This window comes from Triticum urartu, chromosome 3, assembly GCF_003073215.2.
Source record: "Triticum urartu cultivar G1812 chromosome 3, Tu2.1, whole genome shotgun sequence".
Classification (NCBI taxonomy): domain Eukaryota; kingdom Viridiplantae; phylum Streptophyta; class Magnoliopsida; order Poales; family Poaceae; genus Triticum; species Triticum urartu.
Genome location: NC_053024.1, coordinates 597,233,327 through 597,244,063, shown reverse-complemented (window position 1 = coordinate 597,244,063; position 10,737 = coordinate 597,233,327). Strand labels below are relative to the sequence as shown.

General features: G+C 43.0%; 1 long non-coding RNA gene across 1 annotated transcript; it reads left to right on the top strand.

Moving 5' to 3' along the window:
• Window positions 1–224: 224 nt before the first annotated feature.
• On the top strand, window positions 225–10,311 carry LOC125545241. Its single transcript, XR_007299935.1, has 9 exons — window positions 225–3,577; window positions 4,999–7,495; window positions 7,573–7,710; window positions 7,771–7,806; window positions 7,924–8,025; window positions 8,107–8,174; window positions 8,252–8,720; window positions 9,103–9,379; window positions 9,465–10,311. It is a non-coding gene; the product is annotated as an uncharacterized LOC125545241 (long non-coding RNA).
• The last annotated feature ends 426 nt before the right edge of the window (window positions 10,312–10,737 follow it).

The following is a 10,737-nucleotide window of genomic DNA, read 5'->3' as shown; positions in this document are numbered from 1 at the left end:
TTGTAGTCTCTATCTTTACCTGATAATAAAGCACCAATCCCTTCTGCCCGTTCACCGGCATGACATTTTTGCAAAAGTTTCCTTGTACTTTTTGGTAACTGAAGCCCACAATCCCTTTTTAAATGGATTATGAGAAAACTTCCATTTTCACAAAAAAAGACCCTGTGCTTTGGTTTATTCGACCCACAGTCATTTCTAGAGTGGCTAATTGGTAAACACATGGGTCTCCTTCCCTTTGATGTGTGCTCTGCTCGATTCGCACGGGCATGGCGCCACCGCCGGCGGCCGGTCTTCTTCTCCGGCCATTAGCCCGAGACCGGTCTTCTTCTCCGGTCATCCGCCTCCCTGTCCTCCTTCCCCTCTTCATTTGTCCCTAATCTTCTCCTTCTTCCTCCCGTGACGCTCGGTTGGCCACCGTCAAGCCACCACGCCCCAAGATCCTCGCTCGTGCTGATCCGTCGCCGTGCTCTCCCTCCGAGGTCACTCTTTGAAACAATCCACCACGGGCGCGTGGACAGTTCCTTAAAAGCGAGCCCGTCGCGATCCACCACGCATAACCCGTTCCCCGCCTCCCTCTCCGTGCAAGCTCGACTCATTGGTCGGGTTGCTGGATCCTTGGCGGGGAGCGCCCCTGCGCTCGCCGGCGGGGTGGACGTAGCTCTGGGCCAAGCGTGCCATACACCGCCACACAAGTTGTGCACCACCATGGATGCAGACGCCGAGTCCCGGGCTTCCCCTTACCTGGCCCTCCAGGCTGCAATCGACAGAGGCCGGCCTTGGTTATCTCCCCTCGTGGCCGATCAAGGAGGCGCGAACAATGTCAATATGTCATCAGCACCTCAGGGTATGGCCGCCACATCTGGTAAAAATTGACAACAGTACTATTGATTGACTGAATGATAAGAACGCTTCTGTTTTGTCTGTTTAATTCAGTCCTTGGGCTATCCGTGGAGAACACACACTCCATGGTCCAGACTTGTGACTATACTTAAGTGGAATTATTCTGTGGTCTCTTCATGATTGATCACGGGGTTGCGAGTGAAATTTGTGTATGGAGCATCAGTATCATGGTCATAGAGTCGGCAGGCTTCAGTTATGTGTACTTGGTTGGAGATATATGAAGCGTAAGGGACCAGCTCATTCATACTTGAGATTCAGTAATGTTCTTGCAAGTTGCAACCATTTAGTTAAGATCTGCAGGTCTAAAAAACAAGCACCGCATGAATCAGATGTCAATGAGGCAGCACGACTCTGCAAGAAGCTGAACATAAAAGAAACAAAATGGAAACAACTCGATGATTTAGGAACAACACGTCATTGACGACAGGCATTTTTCCAGTCAGGGGAGAGGATTTTTTTATGCCGCGCTAGAACTTTTCGTGCTACGGATTTAAATAGTCCAGTGTCCAGTATTATGGGATCCACTCACTCTACAAGTACTGCAGCTCTTAAAAGTGCTAAGTTAATGAAAAGGGTGTTCCACTAAAAAATAACAAGAATGGATCGGTGTTTTTCTTGAATCCCCTCGGTTTGAACTAATGCCACGTATTTTCAAGAATAATTTGTGAATCAATTGTCAATCTAAATATGGTTGACAGATTGTGTACGGACGGAAATTTGAAGCAGATTAGGCAGGGGTCTTTGTCGGAGAGGTTGCGGAGTGGATGAACTACACTCCTGCATCCACTATGGAGGCAGCTAATGCTTATCCTAAATTCCCTTCTCTAAAATAAAAATAGTTTTTAGGTCTATATTGGCAACAATACTCTTCACTGGATTATGAGCCAAATGAAGGGAACTAGGGAAGGAGGTCTGATTTGCATCTCCTGAAGGGGCACACCACAAAATTATTTCATTTGGGATGCGTTCCTTCCATCAGAGAGTAAAAAACCGGACAATAAGGTCACTCTGAGGACAGCTCACACTGATGTTTACGTGAGGCCTTAGCAATTTTTTTCCGTTTTACCTGAGCTAATATTTATTGACCGAGTGTTAGCCAATGACATTAGTTGATGTTACTCATGGAGAGGATTTGGATGTTGTGTGTTATTTATTTATTACACACGCTATAAGCCTCAGATTAGCTTCATGGTATATCTACCTCTTTCCGCCTCTCAGAATTAAGATGTGTAGGTTCTGAATATTTCTTGGATTTATGACAATAGACTGTATGATTATCTATGGTAATCAGAATTTAGAGCTATACAAGATTTGAATTACAATGTTCTTTTATACAGCAATAAGGCTACAGATTTTCAGTAAGTTCGTTTCATTTTTAAATGGTTCAGATGATGTCATCAATCCATTGGAGTAGAAGGGAAGAATGATCTGAAATTGCTAAAAACATGGCAAATACAGTTGCATTTCATATCTTAAAAGTAGGAGATGCATATTAGTAGAAACTTAATAGTTGACATCCAAACTCAGGTACATCTCTGATATGATCGCTTTGTATTGATCTGTTGGTAATTACATGATTGATTAATGGAGAAACAATGAATACTGTAGGTAAGTGAAGGCATACGCAAATCAAGGGAGCACACTGTAAGAGCCATCGCTGCAGAGTTTGACTCCACATTTTCTTTGGATGATTGTTTGCCTCTTTGAATCTAGATTTTCTTTAACGTGACCACTTCGATTGAATTGATTATTTTGCATTACACATAGTGACCAAAACTAATGCTCTGTCCAGGCTTTGGGACACACTTTGCTGCATATAGGTGTTCACATGCTTCATGCTTTTAAGTATCTGCTTTCACGGGATAACTCAGTCCATATGTTTCTTGAGAAGTTAGGACTAACAGAAAAATATTCCATGTCTCGCAACATGAAGAAGCACGCGATAATTTATAAGTTTTGGAGTCTGCTAAACTCCAGTTCTGATTTGAAAGATGCATACATACATTATTTTTTTATTTGCTTTACTTGGTCAGTTTGTAAACTGATGCATTTCAAAGATGCAAGTTCATGCTCAAGATTTAATTGTATTAGCTTTAAGAAATGAGTAACTGTATTATATGTCATCTGTGCTTGGACCTAGGGGATTTTCAAATGTAGGCTTTATGGTTTTTACTCTACGTATGCAACTACAACCATCGTCACTTGCATTGTGCTATTTTTGATAGACTAATATGGTTAGTTTGCAAAGTTCTTGGATAAATTAGGAAGATATTGTAAATCTTTTTTCACATGTTCGACCGTTTCATGCTGCTAACGGAGCCATGTTGATGTTGTTCTTAACTTGGTGTGCATATAAATTGTTCTTTCAGACAGGCTGGGCAGTCTTCATTATCATAATGGTGTCCCATTGGTTGGTATACACAATTGCTTTGTGTTGTTTGCAAAGATTAAATAAGTAAGGTTCTAATGATGGTTTTGCGGTGAGTATATATATGACCAATCTCTGTGGAGTTTCACTCCATCTGTATGAAAGTTTCTATGTCTAGTTGCACTTCGATGGCGGTGCGGAGCTAAAGTAGATGTCGACGGAGGACATGAGGGCGGACTTTCCAAATACAAAATCCATGATCCAAAAATCGACAATCCAACCCGGTGCAATGCAGGGGCACTTTTACTAGTAAGTTTAAAATGTGCTTTGCTTCAGTTCTGAATATGCCCAGTTTTTAGTCTGCTATCTGCTCAGGCAATTTTTTTTGTTTTGGTCCTTGCTTCTCCCTTTAAAATATGTTTTTCATTGTGCTATGTCTTATTTTCTGTAGAATTAGTTTGATGAGATGATTGGCTGCCAACTAAGGTTAGGAGGTGTACTCACTACAGATGGTGTTCTGTAGATGGAAAGTTTGTATTGACCAGATTTGTTTGCTCGTCCTACATTTTATTTTCAGATCCAAGATCTTATTGCAAGCTTTAATAATATTAACTCATTCTAATGGCTAAGATGTGCATGAAATTCAAGTTCACTTCCAAATGCACAGATTTCAGAGCTTACCCTATGTATGGTAGTTGCACTAACTACTCCCGACCCAATATGTTTGGGGACTAGGTTATAGTTAAATGTGTTTTAGGCTCATTGGAGAAGCATTGTAAGCTTAGCTTATTCATGTAGAAGGTGGTGACACCCTGAGAAAATTAGAACCAAGTTTAGATGATTTATAGATATAATACTTCATACCGATGCTATCTTGGTAACATTTATTTACTTAATGCATATATATAAATGGAGTCAACCTTGTAAAGATTGCATCATGCTATGGATTGTATTTATGGAAGTTATGTTTCTTGCAAGAGCATAAACCTCCTAGTTGCATATTTGAAACATTTGTGAAGAAGCCTATCATGGGGATCTATAAAATCATGTTCATGATTAATTTATACCAAATATGCCAATCAAGCAATCCATCACATAACCATTCCTCGAAGTTGTCTAGCATGCATATGAAATTGCAAAATCACTTTATTTGCTCGTGGTTAGTGCTCTCTTACACTGTAATTCAATTGTTATACAAATTGTATCGATTTGTGCCATGTATCTTGTCCCATGTGCTATGTACCAAAGCGTCCATGCTAAGATTAAAATTGTATAGTAATGGATTCACTCATGGATACCATGTTCTTATCTTTTAGTGACTATTTTGCATGTGCAGTTCTCTTTGTGAATGCACATCTTGATGATTATCGATCACATAAGAGACATATACACGAACATGATAAAGTGCATATCCCTCTTTGGCATCCTTACTTCCTTGTTGGTTACTATTTACTTTGATTATTTGGTGGATTTGTAAGATGTTGAGAATTGAGTGTTTGTTTGTATTGCATATATCTTTGCACACTCTTGACTTTTGGATGCATTTAGTACCCATGCTTTAGGTGATGATCTTACTAGATATGTCTCTTATCGCTTATTTACAATATGTACTTTGGATCTTTTGAATGCATGCTTCTCATGTTTGATGCTTATTGTCATATCATATCATCTTGCTACATTCTATGGATCCTCAATATAGGTTGCTCTCTGTCGTGGATTTATCATGGCAGATGCCCTAATGAAAGGACTTAGGTGTGGAGCCATCGCAACTAGGTTACCTTGAAGGGGTTGAACGGGACAAAGGACACAGAGAGTTTACCCAGGGTCGACCCCTCACAACGAGGTAAAGGCCTACGTCCTGCTTCTAATTGTATTGCTTGAGTTTCGATTACAAGGGAGCGAATACGCTTGACCTAGATCTTGATTGCTTGTTTCTTGAGTTAACCTGCCGCCAGGTCTCACCTTTATATACATAGGTAGAGACCCCGAGGCTTACAGAGTCCTGGCCGGCTCACACAGCGTGTCCAACTCGGTTTCTAACTAATCCTGCCTTACAGAACAAGTCTTCATACGGTAGTTCACATGCCTAGGTCTTGGGCCTTTACTAGGCCTGCCTCCAAGAGCCGCCGTCTTCGTACTTCTCCTTGGGCCTCCTTGGACCTTCTTCATGTTGAGCCGCCAATGGTGTAACCCGGCCCCTCCTGGGCGGGTCACACCTAGGAGCTATATCCCCAACATTAGGCCCCAAGTTGATTTGAACTTGTTCATATCAATCTCCACTATTTAACTTAGCAGAATGTATCAGTGTCGAATATTCATCAGACCGATATAACCCGCCATGACATCACATAAACAGAAATATTGTAACCCGCCATGACGTCATGTGCATTGATTCGGCACAAAGCCCAGGATATCTCAACAGATCTTCATCTTAATGGACCTCCCGAGAATCGAGACACCCACATCGTTTAACATAATAATTTTGCCTCCTTTATTCCCGCGCAGGCCATCTTTTCACCTCCTTATAAATAGGGACAGGGGTCCTCTTCTTCACTTTTTACCCATGCCTCTGCCTCTTCTTCTTCCACGCGATGACCGACGCCTTCGGAGCTCTGCCGCCCCCGTCGACTGCATCAACCTGACCTCGACCAGAAAACGGCGGCGCCCCTCCGCTGTTCATCAGCATCTCCAAGTACCCATCTCCTTTTTCCTCACATATGCATTAGGGTTTCTGCAGTTCTTTAGTGTTCAACGACGTTCATCACCCTTGTCTATAGTTCATCGACCATGCCACCTTAGTAGGACCAAAACGCGATGCTAAAGTCACACCTTACTCCTCTTTAATATCTGCTATCAAATATGGATCCACTTGCTGCTGTTGAAATTCACTCCCCACACCTGTGGTTCGTCCACTGTTTTTAGGGCTAGTAATTTTCTCCTGTTTCTGTAACGACTGTAGATTCGAAATTATAGGCTGAATCTATGAAACTTGTTTGCCTAGCACTTAGTGAAATTCTATCCAATCCCTAGATCTTGTAACCATCGGCTTGACCACTGTTGTATGAGCGGCTCAAATAATACTTTGTAACCCGCCAAATACCAGCCGGCTTACCTTATAAGTTGTTTAAACTGCCAGTACTTATCCAGGCTTGACATTATCCGTCTCGTACCTCGCCGGTTTAACCATGCTATCTTCTTTTCTGCAACCATTAAGCGGCTTACCAATCCTTGCATATAACCAATTTTGCATAATAACTTAACTTTGTTCAACCATTGGGTGACTCATCATCACAAATTTGACCCGCCATGATTTCCTTTATAGGTTTTCACCTGATCAAAATGACTAAGACCGTCACCTCCTGCGACTGGGTCGTTTCCAATGTCACAGAATGGACTCTCCAAGAGTTTGTTGCCATGGGCGTTTTGCCATCTAAGAATGTCATCCATTGGCGGGTTCCAGGGGCTGAGGTTCCATCTCAACCAAAAGAAGGAGAAGTTATAGTTTTCTCTGATCATATGCTCCGAGGCTTCTCACCGCCCAGCTCAAAATTCTTCCGTGATGTCCTGAATTTCTATCAGCTTCACCCTCAAGACATCGGACCCAATTCAGTTTCCAATATTTGCAATTTTCAAGTCTTTTGTGAATTATACCTTCAAGAGGAGCCCAGCGTTTGACCTCTTCGGAGAGTATTACTATTTGAACCGCCAAACAGAGATGACAGACGGCCCCAGCCTTGAACTTGGTGGAATTTCTATCCAGAGGTGAAGAGACGCCGTCTTTCCTTCAGCTGCACTTCCTAGTCACCCAAAGACTGGAACTAGACTTGGTTTTATTGCCAAGACACCTCTCCGGCGGGTGAAAATCCTCTGCTGGGTTTCCGTATTCACCGGCTCAACCCCAGGCACCCACTTCCAGACCGGATTAGCTCTGCCAAACGAGCCAAATATGGACCCACTTTTACTAAGATAAGGGCCTTGATGGCAAATGACTTGACAGGTATTGACCTGGTTCGATGCTGGGTTAGCTGGAGAATCATGCCTTTAAGCCACCGCCCCGGCTTAATGTGCACATACACAGGCGATGTGAATGACCCCTTGCGGTATAACTCTATATCCCTTGAAGAGAAGGACCTCAACGAAATGACCAAGTCTGTACTTGGAGAAACTCTAGAAAACTCCAGCAAAACAGGGCTGAGCCCCTTCTATGTTCTTAACCCGGCTCCAGCTGTAAGTATTTGAAGCCCCTTTTACTTTATTCATTATTCTCATATGTTGCACTGGCCTTATTATCCTGCTCTCTTCAGGCCGACTCTCCTTTTTGGAATAAGAAGCTTCAAGATAAACCGACTAAAAAGGCCAGGGGAAAGACCAAGGCTCCCAAGAGACCCGCCAAGATGAAAATAGATGCAACAGACCAATTTACTCTGGATGATGAGTCGGAGGTAGAACTTGATTTCCTTGGCTCCTTTTTTGTGCATCTTATTGACACTGACCCCTCTCAGGATGACACGAAGACCAGCTAGGCAGATGTTGTAGAGGTAACTATTATTTCCTCCGACTCAGAGCCTTTGCCAAGACAGAAAGTTCGGCACGTAACCCGGAAAGTAAGGTTTTCTCACCCTTTAGCTTACTTGGATCCAAACTTTATTTTGAAGAAACAACAGCATGAAGCTCGGCGTACAACTCGGAACAGCGGAGGGGGAGACCTTCATGCCGGCTTACCCAACATGCCGGCCCCTCGCAAACGCCGAGCAGAGGTTCCTCAGAACTCAAACTTCTCTTTTCCAAAGGCGGGTCTTATCCGTCAACCGCTTAATCCTTCCGACTCAAATTATCAGGGAACCTCTCACTCCTCCTCCGGCAACTCTACTGGGACTCAGATTCCTCTCTTCAAAGTCGCTCCTAGGTGAGAACATTTAACCTCTTTGTTTTTTAACACTTTACAAACTGATATATTAACATCTTCATATGTCTTACTTTCAGCAGTATAGCCAAACCCAGCAAGAAATTGAAGATGAACAAGCCGACCGAAGACCCCAAGGTTATTGAGCTGGAGAAACAAATCATATCTGAAGCTTCTCATCACACTCCTGAGGCTGCTGCTGATGACCCACCACCAGAGACTCACGATGTCACAGTGGATCCAATGGGTGTTGACCCATCCAGCACTAAGCCGCACAGTCCCATAAAACCCGCTGAAGAGCCTCCTTCATAACAAACTGCTGAGGATGTCATCATTGCTGGCACTGGTTATGCTGAACCCGGGAACCCCACCATTCTGGCCAAGCATTCTGCCAAAGAAGAGTTAATTGAAAAAAGCAAGGCCAAATTTGACGTTGCAAATTATTCACACTTGGGTGTCAGTGAATTATACTCTAGTTATCTGAGCCAGCTGCATACTGGTCATGATCTAGAGGCAGATTTAGTCAAGAAATTGCGCCAGAAATATGAGGTATGAACATCTGTTTCCTTTGCATATATAGTCATCCAGCTCGAAGTCTTATCCGTAGGAAAAAATATATCTGAGTAGGGTTAAGACTTGTCCATATGTTACTGCAATCTCTAAAGTCATAGCCATCATGAGCCGACTTATCTTAATAAAAGATGAACAGGGTTATTTTCATTACTTTGAAAGAAAAGCTCCAAACCATAGCCCTCATGGGCCGGCTTATCTTGAGAAGGATGAGCCGGATCACGAACAATATAATGCAAAAAAGAGCTTCTGCACACATTAGCCCCCAAGTGTCAAGTGCTTTGCTTGCAATGTGCTTGAGACTTGTATGTAGATTATGACATGGCAAATATGTTTATAATTGTTTAACTCTTACTTGCAGGATGCTTTAACTCAGGCCGAGCCCCAGGTGGTCGATTTAAAGACCAGGCTTGAGCAACAAGAAGCTGAAACATGCGAAGCTGACTCCAAGCTTAAGCTTGGTCTGGAGAAGAGCGAGAAGCTCAGAGCTGGGTTTTCCACATAAAGAAACGCTTGGAAGAAAGAGAAAACTGCCTTAGTACAAAGAGCAGAGACTGCCGAATCTTCTTTGAAAGAGACCACTGCAGAACTGTTCGGCTTAAAATGCCATATCTCAAAGATGACAGCTGCTATCTTTGGTAAGGAATTTGGGATGCTTTAACCACTTCCAATTTTTTAATTTTTAACCTGCCTGGTGGCTTATCTACGCGCTCATCTAACAAGCCCCAGGAGTGCCAACCTTGGCCAGGACATGTTGGTGAAGCTGAAGGCGGTTTACACTTTGGTGGAACAGCTCTACACAGGCACTCAGCAAACCATAGCGGCCATCTCACACAGTAAACAACCACCTTCACTCATCAGGGAGGTACTGGACAAACTATCTGCCATGCTCCAGAGAATCGAAGAGATTAAGCGATCATCAGCCCGAGCTGGTGCCATCACTGCTTTGAGCCGGGCCAAAGCATGGCAAGCAGAGTTAGACCTAGAGGAGATGGCCACTGGTTTTCCGAGTCTCAAAGAAGACGGGTCTCCCTTCGATGCAAGCAACTTTACCAAATGTGTAAAGGAGATGCACCCTCTAGCAAGCAAATTGGCTAAAGAGACGGATTTGTCCAAGTATCAGGCGGCTTACACGATGGAGAACTCGAAAGTGAAAGCGCCGGCTTATGAGATTGTGGATCTTATTCCTCCAATACGTAAGCGTACTTTTGCTCTTAACATTGATCCGTCCACACTTATAGATGATGAAGCTATGTTCAAAGCCTTAACTGGCATCGACTGGACATCACCTGACTTCCAGACGATGGACGACGAATAAGAAACGACGCAGGATAACCCAAAGGCTTCAACTCGCCAGGACCAAAAGAACTGATCCAAGGGGCGGCTCTCAGACCGCGGCATAGAATTTCTTTTGAAAAACTCTTAATCTTGTGGGCTTGGGGAAGCCTTGTAATAGGCTAGTTGAAACAATGATCTGTCATGCCATCGCGCATGTGGTATCCTTTGAATGTTTAAACCGCCGAGCTTGATTTTTATCACCCGCCACTTGTGCATATAATATTATCAACTATGTGGATCAGATCAAGCATCATCATACTTCCTATACACAAGGAAACAACATATGCCCTGGCGGTTTACGCCAGGGCGGGTCACAAATATCTTTGAAAACCCCTTGATATAATAGTCTTTGATAAAAAAGACTAAAGGCTATTTAAGCCGGAAATATGCCAAAGCGACTTAAAGTCGAAGGCAGGGCGGGTTAGAAAAACCCTAAATATCTATTCAAATATGAAAATTCATACATGTAGACTGATATCATAATGACGTTGTAATGAGTGTAATCCAACATGGGTATTAACCCGTAAATATGAAAAATCATGACTTGAATTTATTCAAGGCAAATCATCCTGGCGACTTAAAGTCTGCTTATCAGGGCGGGTTATTAACCCAATATGCTTAAGTATAAGTCATAGAATCAAGGCTACATGGCCTGAAT